Genomic DNA, 18,837 nt, shown 5'->3' on the forward strand with positions numbered 1-18,837 from the left:
TAATGTTCTGTCTCTGGTCCACGGTAATGTTCTGTCTCTGGTCCACGGTAATGTTCGATCTCTGGTCCACGATAATGTTCGGTTTCACGGTAATGTTCCGTCTCTGGTCCACGATAATGTTCTGTTTCGGTTTCACGGTAATGTTCCGTCTCTGGTCCACGGTAATGTTCCGTTTCTGGTCCATGATAATGTTCTTTTTCACGGTAATGTTCTGTCTCTGGTCCACGGTAATGTTAGATCTCTGGTCCACCATAATGTTCGGTTTCATGGTAATGTTCCGTGTCTGGTCCACGATAATGTTCTGTTTCGTTTTCACGGTAATTTTCCGTTTCTGGTCCACGATAATGTTCTGTTTCGGTTTCATGGTAATGTTCTGTCTCTGGTCCATGGTAATGTTCTGTGTCTGGTCCACGATAATGTTCGGTTTCACGTTAATGTTCCGTCTCTGGTCCACGATAATGTTCTGTTTCGGTTTCACGGTAATGTTCCGTTTCTGGTCCGGGATAATGTTCTGTTTCGGTTTCATGGTAATGTTCTGTCTCTGGTCCACGGTAATGTTCTGTGTCTGGTCCACGATAATCTTCGGTTTCACGTTAATGTTCCGTCTCTGGTCCACGATAATGTTCCGTCTTTGGTCCACGATAATGTTCTGTCTCTGGTCCATGATAATGTTCCGTTTCTGGTCCACGATAATGTTCTGTTTCGGTTTCACGGTAATGTTCTGTTTCCGTTTCACGGTAATGTTCTGTCTCTGGTCCACGGTAATGTTGTGTTTCTGTTTCACGGTAATTTTCTGTCTCTGGTTCACGGTAATGTTCTGTTTCTGGTACACGATAATGTTGTGTTTCTGTTTCACGGTAATGTTCTGTCTCTGGTCCACGTTAATGTTCTGTTTCTGTTTCACGGTAATGTTCTGTTTCTGGTCCACGATAATGTTGTGTTTCTGTTTCACGGTAATGTTCCGTTTCTGGTCCAAGATAATGTTCTGTTTCGGTTTCACGGTAATGTTTGGTCTCTGGTCCACGGTAATGTTCGGTTTCACGGTAATGTTCGGTCTCTGGTCCACGATAATGTTCGGTTTCACGATAATGTTCGGTTTCACGGTAATGTTCTGGTCCACGGTAATGTTCTGGTCCACGGTAATATTCCGTCTCTGGTCCACAGTAATGTTCCGTCTCTGGTCCACGATAATGTTCTGTCTCTGATCCACGGTAATGTTCCGTCTCTGGTCCACGATAATGTTCTGTTTCGGTTTCACGGTAATGTTCCGTCTCTGGTCCACGGTAATGTTCCGTTTCTGGTCCACGAAAATGTTGTGTTTCTGTCTCACGGTAATGTTCCGTTTCTGGTCCATGATAATGTTCTTTTTCACGGTAATGTTCTGTCTCTGGTCCACGGTAATGTTAGATCTCTGGTCCACCATAATGTTCGGTTTCATGGTAATGTTCCGTCTCTGGTCCACGATAATGTTCTGTTTCGGTTTCACGGTAATGTTCCGTTTCTGGTCCACGATAATGTTCTGTTTCGGTTTCATGGTAATGTTCTGTCTCTGGTCCACGGTAATGTTCTGTGTCTGGTCCACGATAATGTTCGGTTTCACGTTAATGTTCCATCTCTGGTCCACGATAATGTTCCGTCTTTGGTCCACGATAATGTTCTGTCTCTGGTCCATGATAATGTTCCGTTTCTGGTCCACGATAATGTTCTGTTTCGGTTTCACGGTAATGTTCTGTTTCCGTTTCACGGTAATGTTCTGTCTCTGGTCCACGGTAATGTTGTGTTTCTGTTTCACTGTAATTTTCTGTCTCTGGTTCACGGTAACGTTCTGTTTCTGGTCCACGATAATGTTGTGTTTCTGTTTCACGGTAATGTTCTGTCTCTGGTCCACGTTAATGTTCTGTTTCTGTTTCACGGTAATGTTCCGTTTCTGGTCCACGATAATGTTGTGTTTCTGTTTCACGGTAATGTTCCGTTTCTGGTCCAAGATAATGTTCTGTTTCGGTTTCACGGTAATGTTTGGTCTCTGGTCCACGGTAATGTTCGGTTTCACGGTAATGTTCGGTCTCTGGTCCACGATAATGTTCGGTTTAACGATAATGTTTGGTTTCACGGTAATGTTCTGGTCCACGGTAATGTTCTGGTCCACGGTAATATTCCGTCTCTGGTCCACAGTAATGTTCCGTCTCTGGTCCACGATAATGTTCTGTCTCTGATCCACGATAATGTTCTGTCTCTGGTCCACGATAATGTTCCGTTTCTGGTCCACGATAATGTTCTGTTTCGGTTTCACAGTAATGTTCCGTTTCTAGTCCACGATAATGTTCTGCTTCTGTTTCACGGTAATGTTCCGTTTCTGGTCCATGATAATGTTCTGTTTCATGGTAATGTTCTGTCCCTGGTCCATGGTAATGTTCTGTCTCTAGTCCACGGTAATGTTCGGTTTCAAGGTAAAGTTCGGTCTCTGGTCCACAGTAATGTTCTGTCTCTGGTCCACGGTAATGTTCTGTCTCTGGTCCACGATAATGTTCTGTCTCTGCTCCACGATAATGTTCCGTTTCTAGTCCACGATAATGTTCTGTTTCGGTTTCACGGTAATGGTCCGTTTCTGGTCCATGATAATGTTCTGTTTCACGGTAATGTTCTGTCCCTGGTCCATGGTAATGTTCTGTCTCCGGTCCACGGTAATGTTCGGTTTCAAGGTAAAATTCGGTCTCTGGTCCACAGTAATGTTCTGTCTCTGGTCCACGGTAATGTTCTGTCTCTGGTCCACGGTAATGTTCTGTCTCTGGTCCACGGTAATGTTCTGTCTCTGGTCCACGGTAATGTTCGATCTCTGGTCCACGATAATGTTCGGTTTCACGGTAATGTTCCGTCTCTGGTCCACGATAATGTTCTGTTTCGGTTTCACGGTAATGTTCCGTCTCTGGTCCACGGTAATGTTCCGTTTCTGGTCCATGATAATGTTCTTTTTCACGGTAATGTTCTGTCTCTGGTCCACGGTAATGTTCTGTCTCTGATCCACGGTAATGTTCCGTCTCTGGTCCACGATAATGTTCTGTTTCGGTTTCACGGTAATGTTCCGTCTCTTGTCCACGGTAATGTTCCGTTTCTGGTCCACGAAAATGTTGTGTTTCTGTCTCACGGTAATGTTCCGTTTCTGGTCCATGATAATGTTCTTTTTCACGGTAATGTTCTGTCTCTGGTCCACGGTAATGTTAGATCTCTGGTCCACCATAATGTTCGGTTTCATGGTAATGTTCCGTCTCTGGTCCACGATAATGTTCTGTTTCGGTTTCACGGTAATGTTCCGTTTCTGGTCCACGATAATGTTCTGTTTCGGTTTCATGGTAATGTTCTGTCTCTGGTCCACGGTAATGTTCTGTGTCTGGTCCACGATAATGTTCGGTTTCACGTTAATGTTCCATCTCTGGTCCACGATAATGTTCCGTCTTTGGTCCACGATAATGTTCTGTCTCTGGTCCATGATAATGTTCCGTTTCTGGTCCACGATAATGTTCTGTTTCGGTTTCACGGTAATGTTCTGTTTCCGTTTCACGGTAATGTTCTGTCTCTGGTCCACGGTAATGTTGTGTTTCTGTTTCACGGTAATTTTCTGTCTCTGGTTCACGGTAATGTTCTGTTTCTGGTCCACGATAATGTTGTGTTTCTGTTTCACGGTAATGTTCTGTCTCTGGTCCACGTTAATGTTCTGTTTCTGTTTCACGGTAATGTTCTGTTTCTGGTCCACGATAATGTTGTGTTTCTGTTTCACGGTAATGTTCCGTTTCTGGTCCAAGATAATGTTCTGTTTCGGTTTCACGGTAATGTTTGGTCTCTGGTCCACGGTAATGTTCGGTTTCACGGTAATGTTCGGTCTCTGGTCCACGATAATGTTCGGTTTAACGATAATGTTCGGTTTCACGGTAATGTTCTGGTCCACGGTAATGTTCTGGTCCACGGTAATTTTCCGTCTCTGGTCCACAGTAATGTTCCGTCTCTGGTCCACGATAATGTTCTGTCTCTGATCCACGATAATGTTCTGTCTCTGGTCCACGATAATGTTCCGTTTCTGGTCCACGATAATGTTCTGTTTCGGTTTCACAGTAATGTTCCGTTTCTAGTCCACGATAATGTTCTGTTTCTGTTTCACGGTAATGTTCCGTTTCTGGTCCATGATAATGTTCTGTTTCATGGTAATGTTCTGTCCCTGGTCCATGGTAATGTTCTGTCTCTGGTCCACGGTAATGTTCGGTTTCAAGGTAAAGTTCGGTCTCTGGTCCACAGTAATGTTCTGTCTCTGGTCCACGGTAATGTTCTGTCTCTGGTCCACGATAATGTTCTGTCTCTGCTCCACGATAATGTTCCGTTTCTAGTCCACGATAATGTTCTGTTTCGGTTTCACGGTAATGGTCCGTTTCTGGTCCATGATAATGTTCTGTTTCACGGTAATGTTCTGTCCCTGGTCCATGGTAATGTTCTGTCTCCGGTCCACGGTAATGTTCGGTTTCAAGGTAAAATTCGGTCTCTGGTCCACAGTAATGTTCTGTCTCTGGTCCACGGTAATGTTCTGTCTCTGGTCCACGGTAATGTTCTGTCTCTGGTCCACGGTAATGTTCTGTCTCTGGTCCACGGTAATGTTCGATCTCTGGTCCACGATAATGTTCTTTTTCACGGTAATGTTCCGTCTCTGGTCCACGATAATGTTCTGTTTCGGTTTCACGGTAATGTTCCGTCTCTGGTCCACGGTAATGTTCCGTTTCTGGTCCATGATAATGTTCTTTTTCACGGTAATGTTCTGTCTCTGGTCCACGGTAATGTTAGATCTCTGGTCCACCATAATGTTCGGTTTCATGGTAATGTTCCGTCTCTGGTCCACGATAATGTTCTGTTTCGGTTTCACGGTAATGTTCCGTTTCTGGTCCACGATAATGTTCTGTTTCGGTTTCATGGTAATGTTCTGTCTCTGGTCCACGGTAATGTTCTGTGTCTGGTCCACGATATTGTTCGGTTTCACGTTAATGTTCCGTCTCTGGTCCACGATAATGTTCCGTCTTTGGTCCACGATAATGTTCTGTCTCTGGTCCATGATAATGTTCCGTTTCTGGTCCACGATAATGTTCTGTTTCGGTTTCACGGTAATGTTCTGTTTCCGTTTCACGGTAATGTTCTGTCTCTGGTCCACGGTAATGTTGTGTTTCTGTTTCACGGTAATTTTCTGTCTCTGGTTCACGGTAATGTTCTGTTTCTGGTCCACGATAATGTTGTGTTTCTGTTTCACGGTAATGTTCTGTCTCTGGTCCACGTTAATGTTCTGTTTCTGTTTCACGGTAATGTTCCGTTTCTGGTCCACGATAATGTTGTGTTTCTGTTTCACGGTAATGTTCCGTTTCTGGTCCACGATAATGTTCTGTTTCGGTTTCACGGTAATGTTTGGTCTCTGGTCCACGGTAATGTTCGGTTTCACGGTAATGTTCGGTCTCTGGTCCACGATAATGTACGGTTTCATGATAATGTTCGGTTTCACGGTAATTTTCTGGTCCACGGTAATATTCCGTCTCTGGTCATAGGTAATGTTCCGTCTCTGGTCCACGATAATGTTCTGTCTCTGATCCACGATAATGTTCTGTCTCTGGTCCACGATAATGTTCCGTTTCTGGTCCATGATAATGTTCTGTTTCGGTTTCACAGTAATGTTCCGTTTCTAGTCCACGATAATGTTCTGTTTCTGTTTCACGGTAATGTTCCGTTTCTGGTCCATGATAATGTTCTGTTTCATGGTAATGTTCTGTCCCTGGTCCATGGTAATGTTCTGTCTCTGGTCCACGATAATGTTCGGTTTCACGGTAATGTTCCGTCTCTGGTCCACGATAATGTTCTGTTTCGGTTTCACGGTAATGTTCCGTCTCTGGTCCACGGTAATGTTCCGTTTCTGGTCCATGATAATGTTCTTTTTCACGGTAATGTTCTGTCTCTGGTCCACGGTAATGTTAGATCTCTGGTCCACCATAATGTTCGGTTTCATGGTAATGTTCCGTCTCTGGTCCACGATAATGTTCTGTTTCGGTTTCACGGTAATGTTCCGTTTCTGGTCCACGATAATGTTCTGTTTCGGTTTCATGGTAATGTTCTGTCTCTGGTCCACGGTAATGTTCTGTGTCTGGTCCACGATATTGTTCGGTTTCACGTTAATGTTCAGTCTCTGGTCCACGATAATGTTCCGTCTTTGGTCCACGATAATGTTCTGTCTCTGGTCCATGATAATGTTCCGTTTCTGGTCCACGATAATGTTCTGTTTCGGTTTCACGGTAATGTTCTGTTTCCGTTTCACGGTAATGTTCTGTCTCTGGTCCACGGTAATGTTGTGTTTCTGTTTCACGGTAATTTTCTGTCTCTGGTTCACGGTAATGTTCTGTTTCTGGTCCACGATAATGTTGTGTTTCTGTTTCACGGTAATGTTCTGTCTCTGGTCCACGTTAATGTTCTGTTTCTGTTTCACGGTAATGTTCCGTTTCTGGTCCACGATAATGTTGTGTTTCTGTTTCACGGTAATGTTCCGTTTCTGGTCCAAGATAATGTTCTGTTTCGGTTTCACGGTAATGTTTGGTCTCTGGTCCACGGTAATGTTCGGTTTCACGGTAATGTTCGGTCTCTGGTCCACGATAATGTTCGGTTTCATGATAATGTTCGGTTTCACGGTAATGTTCTGGTCCACGGTAATATTCCGTCTCTGGTCCAAGGTAATGTTCCGTCTCTGGTCCACGTTAATGTTCTGTTTCTGTTTCACGGTAATGTTCCGTTTCTGGTCCACGATAATGTTGTGTTTCTGTTTCACGGTAATGTTCCGTTTCTGGTCCACGATAATGTTCTGTTTCGGTTTCACGGTAATGTTTGGTCTCTGGTCCACGGTAATGTTCGGTTTCACGGTAATGTTCGGTCTCTGGTCCACGATAATGTACGGTTTCATGATAATGTTCGGTTTCACGGTAATGTTCTGGTCCACGGTAATATTCCGTCTCTGGTCATAGGTAATGTTCCGTCTCTGGTCCACGATAATGTTCTGTCTCTGATCCACGATAATGTTCTGTCTCTGGTCCACGATAATGTTCCGTTTCTGGTCCATGATAATGTTCTGTTTCGGTTTCACAGTAATGTTCCGTTTCTAGTCCACGATAATGTTCTGTTTCTGTTTCACGGTAATGTTCCGTTTCTGGTCCATGATAATGTTCTGTTTCATGGTAATGTTCTGTCCCTGGTCCATGGTAATGTTCTGTCTCTGGTCCACGATAATGTTCGGTTTCACGGTAATGTTCCGTCTCTGGTCCACGATAATGTTCTGTTTCGGTTTCACGGTAATGTTCCGTCTCTGGTCCACGGTAATGTTCCGTTTCTGGTCCATGATAATGTTCTTTTTCACGGTAATGTTCTGTCTCTGGTCCACGGTAATGTTAGATCTCTGGTCCACCATAATGTTCGGTTTCATGGTAATGTTCCGTCTCTGGTCCACGATAATGTTCTGTTTCGGTTTCACGGTAATGTTCCGTTTCTGGTCCACGATAATGTTCTGTTTCGGTTTCATGGTAATGTTCTGTCTCTGGTCCACGGTAATGTTCTGTGTCTGGTCCACGATATTGTTCGGTTTCACGTTAATGTTCAGTCTCTGGTCCACGATAATGTTCCGTCTTTGGTCCACGATAATGTTCTGTCTCTGGTCCATGATAATGTTCCGTTTCTGGTCCACGATAATGTTCTGTTTCGGTTTCACGGTAATGTTCTGTTTCCGTTTCACGGTAATGTTCTGTCTCTGGTCCACGGTAATGTTGTGTTTCTGTTTCACGGTAATTTTCTGTCTCTGGTTCACGGTAATGTTCTGTTTCTGGTCCACGATAATGTTGTGTTTCTGTTTCACGGTAATGTTCTGTCTCTGGTCCACGTTAATGTTCTGTTTCTGTTTCACGGTAATGTTCCGTTTCTGGTCCACGATAATGTTGTGTTTCTGTTTCACGGTAATGTTCCGTTTCTGGTCCAAGATAATGTTCTGTTTCGGTTTCACGGTAATGTTTGGTCTCTGGTCCACGGTAATGTTCGGTTTCACGGTAATGTTCGGTCTCTGGTCCACGATAATGTTCGGTTTCATGATAATGTTCGGTTTCACGGTAATGTTCTGGTCCACGGTAATATTCCGTCTCTGGTCCAAGGTAATGTTCCGTCTCTGGTCCACGATAATGTTCTGTCTCTGATCCACGATAATGTTCTGTCTCTGGTCCACGATAATGTTCCGTTTCTGGTCCACGATAATGTTCTGTTTCGGTTTCACAGTAATGTTCCGTTTCTAGTCCACGATAATGTTCTGTTTCTGTTTCACGGTAATGTTCCGTTTCTGGTCCATGATAATGTTCTGTTTCATGGTAATGTTCTGTCCCTGGTCCATGGTAATGTTCTGTCTCTGGTCCACGGTAATGTTCGGTTTCAAGGTAAAGTTCGGTCTCTGGTGCACAGTAATGTTCTGTCTCTGGTCCACGGTAATGTTCTGTGTCTGGTCCACGATAATGTTCGGTTTCACGGTAATGTTCCGTCTCTGGTCTATGATAATGTTCCGTCTTTGGTCCACGATAATGTTCTGTCTCTGGTCCATGATAATGTTCCGTTTCTGGTCCACGGTAATGTTCTGTTTCCGTTTCACGGTAATGTTCTGTCTCTGGTCCACGGTAATGTTGTGTTTCTTTTTCACGGTAATGTTCTGTCTCTGGTTCACGGTAATGTTCTGTGTCTGGTCCACGCTAATGTTCTGTTTCTGTTTAACGGTAATGTTCCGTTTCTTGTCCACGATAATGTTGTGTTTCTGTTTCACGGTAATGTTCCGTTTCTGGTCCACGATAATGTTCTGTTTCATGGTAATGTTCTGTCTCTGGTCCATGGTAATATTCTGTCTCTGGTCCACGGTAATGTTCTGTCTCGGGTCCACGGTAATGTTCTGTCTCTGGTCCACGGTAATGTTCGATCTCTGGTCCACGATAATGTTCGGTTTCACGGTAATGTTCCGTCTCTGGTCCACGATAATTTTGTGTTTCTGTTTCACGGTAATGTTCCGTTTCTGGTCCACGATAATGTTCTGTTTCGGTTTGACGGTAATGTTTTGTCTCTGGTCCACGGTAATGTTCTGTGTCTGGTCCACAATAATGTTCGGTTTCACGGTAATGTTCCGTTTCTGGTCCACGATAATGTTCTGTTTCGGTTTCACGGTAATGTTCTTTCTCCTGTCCACGATAATGTTCCGTATCTGGTCCACAGTAATGTTCTGTTTCTTTTTCACGGTAATGTTCTGTCTCTGGTCCACGGTAATGTTCTGTCTCTGGTCCACGATAATGTTGTGTTTCTGTTTCATGGTAATGTTCCGTTTCTGGTCCACGATAATGTTCGGTTTCACGGTAATGTTCCGGCTCTGGTCCACGATAATGTTGTGTTTCTGTTTCACGGTAATGTTCCGTTTCTGGTCCACGATAATGTTCTGTTTCGGTTTCACGGTAATGTTCCGTTTCTGGTCCATGATAATGTTCTGTTTCACGGTAATGTTCTGTCCCTGGTCCATGGTAATGTTCTGTCTCCGGTCCACGGTAATGTTCGGTTTCAAGGTAAAATTCGGTCTCTGGTCCACAGTAATGTTCTGTCTCTGGTCCACGGTAATGTTCTGTCTCTGGTCCACGGTAATGTTCTGTCTCTGGTCCACGGTAATGTTCTGTCTCTGGTCCACGGTAATGTTCGATCTCTGGTCCACGATAATGTTCGGTTTCACGGTAATGTTCCGTCTCTGGTCCACGATAATGTTCTGTTTCGGTTTCACGGTAATGTTCCGTCTCTGGTCCACGGTAATGTTCCGTCTCTGGTCCACGAAAATGTTGTGTTTCTGTCTCACGGTAATGTTCCGTTTCTGGTCCATGATAATGTTCTTTTTCATGGTAATGTTCTGTCTCTGGTCCACGGTAATGTTAGATCTCTGGTCCACCATAATGTTCGGTTTCATGGTAATGTTCCGTCTCTGGTCCACGATAATGTTCTTTTTCGGTTTCACGGTAATGTTCCGTTTCTGGTCCACGATAATGTTCTGTTTCGGTTTCATTGTAATGTTCTGTCTCTGGTCCACGGTAATGTTCTGTGTCTGGTCCACGATAATGTTCGGTTTCACGTTAATGTTCCGTCTCTGGTCCACGATAATGTTCCGTCTTTGGTCCACGATAATGTTCTGTCTCTGGTCCATGATAATGTTCTGTTTCTGGTCCACGATAATGTTCTGTTTCGGTTTCACGGTAATGTTCTGTCTCTGGTCCACGGTAATGTTGTGTTTCTGTTTCACGGTAATTTTCTGTCTCTGGTTCACGGTATTGTTCTGTTTCTGGTCCACGATAATGTTGTGTTTCTGTTTCACGGTAATGTTCTGTCTCTGGTCCACGTTAATGTTCTGTTTCTGTTTCACGGTAATGTTCCGTTTCTGGTCCACGATAATGTTGTGTTTCTGTTTCACGGTAATGTTCCGTTTCTGGTCCAAGATAATGTTCTGTTTCGGTTTCACGGTAATGTTTGGTCTCTGGTCCACGGTAATGTTCGGTTTCACGGTAATGTTCGGTCTCTGGTCCACGATAATTTTCGGTTTCACGATAATGTTCGGTTTCACGGTAATGTTCTGGTCCACGGTAATGTTCTGGTCCACGGTAATATTCCGTCTCTGGTCCACAGTAATGTTCCGTCTCTGGTCCACGATAATGTTTTGTCTCTGATCCACGATAATGTTCTGTCTCTGGTCCACAATAATGTTCCGTTTCTGGTCCACGATAATGTTCTGTTTCGGTTTCACAGTAATGTTCCGTTTCTAGTCCACGATAATGTTCTGTTTCTGTTTCACGGTAATGTTCCGTTTCTGGTCCATGATAATGTTCTGTTTCATGGTAATGTTCTGTCCCTGGTCCATGGTAATGTTCTGTCTCTGGTCCACGGTAATGTTCGGTTTCAAGGTAAAGTTCGGTCTCTGGTCCACAGTAATGTTCTGTCTCTTGTCCACGGTAATGTTCTGTGTCTGGTCCACGATAATGTTCGGTTTCACGGTAATGTTCCGTCTCTGGTCTATGATAATGTTCCGTCTTTGGTCCACGATAATGTTCTGTCTCTGGTCCATGATAATGTTCCGTTTCTGGTCCACGGTAATGTTCTGTTTCCGTTTCATGGTAATTTTCTGTCTCTGGTCCACGGTAATGTTGTGTTTCTTTTTCACGGTAATGTTCTGTCTCTGGTTCACGGTAATGTTCTGTCTCTGGTCCACGCTAATGTTCTGTTTCTGTTTCACGGTAATGTTCCGTTTCTGGTCCACGATAATATTGTGTTTCTGTTTCATGGTAATGTTCCGTTTCTGGTCCACGATAATGTTCTGTTTCATGGTAATGTTCTGTCTCTGGTCCATGGTAATATTCTGTCTCTGGTCCACGGTAATGTTCTGTCTCTGGTCCACGGTAATGTTCTGTCTCTGGTCCACGGTAATGTTCGATCTCTGGTCCACGATAATGTTCGGTTTCACGGTAATGTTCCGTCTCTGGTCCACGATAATTTTGTGTTTCTGTTTCACGGTAATGTTCCGTTTCTGGTCCACGATAATGTTCTGTTTCGGTTTGACGGTAATGTTCTGTCTCTGGTCCACGGTAATGTTCTGTCTCTGGTCCACGGTAATGTTCTGTGTCTGGTCCACAATAATGTTCGGTTTCACGATAATGTTCCGTATCTGGTCCACAGTAATGTTCTGTTTCTTTTTCACGGTAATGTTCTGTCTCTGGTCCACGGTAATGTTCTGTCTCTGGTCCACGGTAATGTTCGATCTCTGGTCCACGATAATGTTGTGTTTCTGTTTCACGGTAATGTTCCGTTTCTGGTTCACGATAATGTTCTGTTTCGGTTTCACGGTAATGTTCCGTTTCTGGTCCATGATAATGTTCTTTTTCACGGTAATGTTCTGTCTCTGGTCCACGGTAATGTTAGATCTCTGGTCCACCATAATGTTCGGTTTCATGGTAATGTTCCGTCTCTGGTCCACGATAATGTTCTGTTTCGGTTTCACGGTAATGTTCCGTTTCTGGTCCACGATAATGTTCTCTTTCGGTTTCATGGTAATGTTCTGTCTCTGGTCCACGGTAATGTTCTGTGTCTGGTCCACGATAATGTTCGGTTTCACGTTAATGTTCCGTCTCTGGTCCACGATAATGTTCCGTCTTTGGTCCACGATAATGTTCTGTCTCTGGTCCATGATAATGTTCCGTTTCTGGTCCACGATAATGTTCTGTTTCGGTTTCACGGTAATGTTCCGTTTCCGTTTCACGGTAATGTTCTGTCTCTGGTCCACGGTAATGTTGTGTTTCTGTTTCACGGTAATTTTCTGTCTCTGGTTCACGGTAATGTTCTGTTTCTGGTCCACGATAATGTTGTGTTTCTGTTTCACGGTAATGTTCTGTCTCTGGTCCACGTTAATGTTCTGTTTCTGTTTCACGGTAATGTTCCGTTTCTGGTCCACGATAATGTTGTGTTTCTGTTTCACGGTAATGTTCCGTTTCTGGTCCAAGATAATGTTCTGTTTCGGTTTCACGGTAATGTTTGGTCTCTGGTCCACGGTAATGTTCGGTTTCACGGTAATGTTCGGTCTCTGGTCCACGATAATGTTCGGTTTCACGATAATGTTCGGTTTCACGGTAATGTTCTGGTCCACGGTAATGTTCTGGTCCACGATAATATTCTGTCTCTGATCCACGATAATGTTCTGTCTCTGGTCCACGATAATGTTCCGTTTCTGGTCCACGATAATGTTCTGTTTCGGTTTCACAGTAATGTTCCGTTTCTAGTCCACGATAATGTTCTGTTTCACGGTAATGTTCCGTCTCTGGTCCACGATAATGTTCTGTTTCGGTTTCACGGTAATGTTCCGTCTCTGGTCCACGGTTATGTTCCGTCTCTGGTCCACGAAAATGTTGTGTTTCTGTCTCACGGTAATGTTCCGTTTCTGGTCCATGATAATGTTCTTTTTCACGGTAATGTTCTGTCTCTGGTCCACGGTAATGTTAGATCTCTGGTCCACCATAATGTTCGGTTTCATGGTAATGTTCCGTCTCTGGTCCACGATAATGTTCTGTTTCGGTTTCACGGTAATGTTCCGTTTCTGGTCCACGATAATGTTCTGTTTCGGTTTCATGGTAACGTTCTGTCTCTGGTCCACGGTAATGTTCTGTGTCTGGTCCACGATAATGTTCGGTTTCACGTTAATGTTCCGTCTCTGGTCCACGATAATGTTCCGTCTTTGGTCCACGATAATGTTCTGTCTCTGGTCCATGATAATGTTCCGTTTCTGGTCCACGATAATGTTCTGTTTCGGTTTCACGGTAATGTTCTGTTTCCGTTTCACGGTAATGTTCTGTCTCTGGTCCACGGTAATGTTGTGTTTCTGTTTCACGGTAATTTTCTGTCCCTGGTCCATGGTAATGTTCTGTTTCTGGTCCACGATAATGTTGTGTTTCTGTTTCACGGTAATGTTCTGTCTCTGGTCCACGTTAATGTTCTGTTTCGGTTTCACGGTAATGTTTGGTCTCTGGTCCACGGTAATGTTCGGTTTCACGGTAATGTTCGGTCTCTGGTCCACGATAATGTTCGGTTTCACGATAATGTTCGGTTTCACGGTAATGTTCTGGTCCACGGTAATGTTCTGGTCCACGGTAATATTCCGTCTCTGGTCCACAGTAATGTTCCGTCTCTGGTCCACGATAATGTTCTGTCTCTGATCCACGATAATGTTCTGTCTCTGGTCCACGATAATGTTCCGTTTCTGGTCCACGATAATGTTCTGTTTCGGTTTCACAGTAATGTTCCGTTTCTCTTCCACGATAATGTTCTGTTTCACGGTAATGTTCCGTTTCTGGTCCATGATAATGTTCTGTTTCATGGTAATGTTCTGTCCCTGGTCCATGGTAATGTTCTGTCTCTGGTCCACGGTAATGTTCGGTTTCAAGGTAAAGTTCGGTCTCTGGTCCACAGTAATGTTCTGTCTCTGGTCCACGGTAATGTTCTGTCTCTGGTCCACGGTAATGTTCGATCTCTGGTCCACGATAATGTTCGGTTTCACGGTAATGTTCCGTCTCTGGTCCACGATAATTTTTTTTTTCTGTTTCACGGTAATGTTTCGTTTCTGGTCCACGATAATGTTCTGTTTCGGTTTGACGGTAATGTTCTGTCTCTGGTCCACGGTAATGTTCTGTTTCTGGTCCACAATAATGTTCGGTTTCACGGTAATGTTCCGTTTCTGGTCCACGATAATGTTCTGTTTCGGTTTCACGGTAATGTTCTTTCTACTGTCCACGATAATGTTCCGTATCTGGTCCACAGTAATGTTCTGTTTCTTTTTCACGGTAATATTCTGTCTCTGGTCCACGGTAATGTTCTGTCTCTGGTCCACGGTAATGTTCGATCTCTGGTCCACGATAATGTTCGGTTTCACGGTAATGTTCCGGCTCTGGTCCACGATAATGTTGTGTTTCTGTTTCACGGTAATGTTCCGTTTCTGGTCCACGATAATGTTCTGTTTCGGTTTCACGGTAATGTTCCGTTTCTGGTCCATGATAATGTTCTGTTTCACGGTAATGTTCTGTCCCTGGTCCATGGTAATGTTCTGTCTCTGGTCCACGGTAATGTTCTGTTTCAAGGTAAAGTTCGGACTCTGGTCCACAGTAATGTTCTGTCTCTGGTCCACGGTAATGTTCTGTCTCTCGTCCACGGTAATGTTCTGTCTCTGGTCCACGGTAATGTTCTGTCTCTGGTCCACGGTAATGTTCGATCTCTGGTCCACGATAATGTTCGGTTTCACGGTAATGTTCCGTCTCTGGTCCACGATAATGTTCTGTTTCGGTTTCACGGTAATGTTCCGTCTCTGGTCCACGGTAATGTTCCGTCTCTGGTCCACGATAATGTTCTGTTTCGGTTTCACGGTAATGTTCTGTTTCCGTTTCACGGTAATGTTCTGTCTCTGGTCCACGGTAATGTTGTGTTTCTGTTTCACGGTAATTTTCTGTCTCTGGTTCACGGTAATGTTCTGTTTCTGGTCCACGATAATGTTGTGTTTCTGTTTCACGGTAATGTTCTGTCTCTGGTCCACGTTAATGTTCTGTTTCTGTTTCACGGTAATGTTCCGTTTCTGGTCCACGATAATGTTGTGTTTCTGTTTCACGGTAATGTTCCGTTTCTGGTCCAAGATAATGTTCTGTTTCGGTTTCACGGTAATGTTTGGTCTCTGGTCCACGGTAATGTTCGGTTTCACGGTAATGTTCGGTCTCTGGTCCACGATAATGTTCGGTTTCACGATAATGTTCGGTTTCACGGTAATGTTCTGGTCCACGGTAATGTTCTGGTCCACGATAATGTTCTGTCTCTGATCCACGATAATGTTCTGTCTCTGGTCCACGATAATGTTCCGTTTCTGGTCCACGATAATGTTCTGTTTCGGTTTCACAGTAATGTTCCGTTTCTAGTCCACGATAATGTTCTGTTTCTGTTTCACGGTAATGTTCCGTTTCTGGTCCATGATAATGTTCTGTTTCATGGTAATGTTCTGTCCCTGGTCCATGGTAATGTTCGGTCTCTGGTCCACGGTAATGTTCTGTCTCTGGTTTACGGTAATGTTCTGTCTCTGGTCAACGGTAATGTTCTGTCTCTGGTCCACGGTAATGTTCCGTGTCTGGTCCACGATAATGTTCTTTTTCGGTTTCACGGTAATGTTCCGTTTCTGGTCCACGATAATGTTCTGTTTCTGTTTCACGGTAATGTTCCGTTTCTGGTCCATGACAATGTTCTGTTTCACGGTAATGTTCTGTCTCTGGTCCATGGTAATTTTTTGTTTCTGGTCCACGGTAATGTTCGGTTTCAAGGTAATGTTCGGTCTCTGGTCCACGGTAATGTTCTGTCTCTGGTCCACGGTAATGTTCTGTCTCTGGTCCACGGTAATATTCTGTCTCTGGTCCACGATAATGTTCGATCTCTGGTCCAAAATAATGTTCGGTTTCACGGTAATGTTCCGTCTCTGGTCCACGATAATATTTTGTTTCTGTTTCACGGTAATGTTCCGTTTCTGGTGCACGATAATGTTCGGTTTCATGGTAATGTTCTGTCTCTGGTCCACGGTAATGTTCTGTGTCTGGTCCACGATAATGTTCGGTTTCACGGTAATGTTCCGTCTCTGGTCCACGATAATGTTCCGTCTTTGGTCCACGATAATGTTCTGTTTGACGGTAATGTTCCGTTTCTGGTCAACGATAATGTTCTGTTTCATGGTAATGTTCTGTCTCTGGTCCATGGTAATATTCTGTCTCTGGTCCACGGTAATGTTCTGTCTCTGGTCCACGGTAATGTTCTGTCTCTGGTCCACGGTAATGTTCGATCTCTGGTCCACGATAATGTTCGGTTTCACGGTAATGTTCCGTCTCTGGTCCACGATAATTTTGTGTTTCTGTTTCACGGTAATGTTCCGTTTCTGGTCCACGATAATGTTCTGTTTCGGTTTGACGGTAATGTTCTGTCTCTGGTCCACGGTAATGTTCTGTGTCTGGTACACAATAATGTTCGGTTTCACGGTAATGTTCCGTTTCTGGTCCACGATAATGTTCTGTTTCGGTTTCACGGTAATGTTCTTTCTCCTGTCCACGATAATGTTCCGTATCTGGTCGACAGTAATGTTCTGTTTCTTTTTCACGGTAATGTTCTGTCTCTGGTCCACGGTAATGTTCTGTCTCTGGTCCACGGTAATGTTCGATCTCTGGTCCACGATAATGTTCGGTTTCACGGTAATGTTCCGGCTCTGGTCCACGATAATGTTGTGTTTCTGTTTCACGGTAATGTTCCGTTTCTGGTCCACGATAATTTTGTATTTCTGTTTCACGGTAATGTTCCATTTCTGGTCCACGATAATGTTCTGTTTCAGTTTCATGGTAATGTTCTGTCTCTGGTACACGATAATTTTGTGTTTCTGGTCCACGATAAGGTTCGGTTTCACGATAATGTTCCGTTTCTGGTCAACTATAATGTTCTGTTTAGGTTTCACGGTAATGTTCTGTCTCTGGTCCATGATAATGTTCCGTCTCTGGTCCACGATAATGTTCTGTCTCTGATCCACGATAATGTTCTGTCTCTGGTCCACAATAATGTTCCGTTTCTGGTCCACGATAATGTTCTGTTTTGGTTTCAAGGTAATGTTCTGTCTCTGGTCCACTGTAATGTTGTGTTTCTGTTTCACGGTAATGTTCCGTTTCTGGTCCACGATAATCTTCTGTTTCGGTTTCACGGTAATGTTCCGTTTCTGGTCCACGATAATGTTCTGTTTCTGTTTCACGGTAATGTTCGGTTTCTGGTCCATGATAATGTTCTGTTTCACGGTAATGTTCTGTCTCTGGTCCATGGTAATGTTCGGTCTCTGGTCCACGGTAATGTTCTGTCTGTGGTCCACGGTAATGTTCTGTCTCTGGTCCACGGTAATGTTCTGTCTCTGGTCCATGGTAATTTTCTGTTTCTGGTCCACGGTAATGTTCGGTTTCAAGGTAATGTTCGGTCTCTGGTCCACGGTAATGTTCTGTCTCTGGTCCACGGTAATGTTCTGTCTCTGGTCCACGGTAATATTCTGTCTCTGGTCCACGATAATGTTCGATCTCTGGTCCAAAATAATGTTCGGTTTCACGGTAATGTTCCGTCTCTGGTCCACGATAATGTTCTGTTTCTGTATCACGGTAATGTTCCGTTTCTGGTCCACGATAATATTTTGTTTCTGTTTCACGGTAATGTTCCGTTTCTGGTCCACGATAATGTTCGGTTTCATGGTAATGTTCTGTCTCTGGTCAACGGTAATGTTCTGTGTCTGGTCCACGATAATGTTCGGTTTCACGGTAATGTTCCGTCTCTGGTCCACGATAATGTTCCGTCTTTGGTCCACGATAATGTTCTGTTTCACGGTAATGTTCCGTTTCTGGTCCACGATAATGTTCTGTTTTTGTTTGACGGTAATGTTCGGTTTCCGTTTCACGGTAATGTTCTGTCTCTGGTCCACGGTAATGTTGTGTTTCTGTTTGACGGTAATGTTCCGTCTCTGGTCCACGATAATGTTCGGTTTCACGATAATGTTCCGTTTCTGGTCCACGATAATGTTCCGTCTCTGGTCCACGATAATGTTGTTTTTCTGTTTCACGGTAATGTTCCGTTTCTGGTCCATGATAATGTTCTGTTTCATGGTAATGTTCTGTCTCTGGTCCATGGTAATATTCTGTCTCTGGTCCATGGTAATGTTCGGTTTCAAGGTAAAGTTCGGTCTCTGGTCCACAGTAATGTTCTGTCTCTGGTCCACGGTAATGTTCTGTGTCTGGTCCACGATAATGTTCGGTTTCACGGTAATGTTCCGTTTCTGGTCCACGATAATGTTCTGTTTCGGTTTCACGGTAATGTTCTTTCTCTGGTCCACGATAATGTTCCGTTTCTGGTCCACGGTAATGTTCTGTTTCTTTTTCACGGTAATGTTCCGTTTCTGGTCCACGATAATGTTCTGTCTCTGTTCCACGGTAATGTTCTTTCTCTGGTCCAAGATAATGTTCCGTTTCTGCTCAACGGTAATGTTCTGTTTCTTTTTCACTGTAATGTTCTGTCTCTGGTCCACGGTAATGTTCTTTCTCTGGTCCACGGTAATGTTCGATCTCTGGTCCAGGATAATGTTCGGTTTCACGGTAATGTTCCGTCTCTGGTCCACGATAATGTTGTGTTTCTGTTTCACGGTAATGTTCCGTTTCTGGTCCA

Source organism: Leuresthes tenuis, unplaced genomic scaffold (assembly GCF_036924035.1).
Source record: "Leuresthes tenuis unplaced genomic scaffold, fLeuTen1.0.hap1 SCAF_1, whole genome shotgun sequence".
NCBI lineage: Eukaryota > Metazoa > Chordata > Actinopteri > Atheriniformes > Atherinopsidae > Leuresthes > Leuresthes tenuis.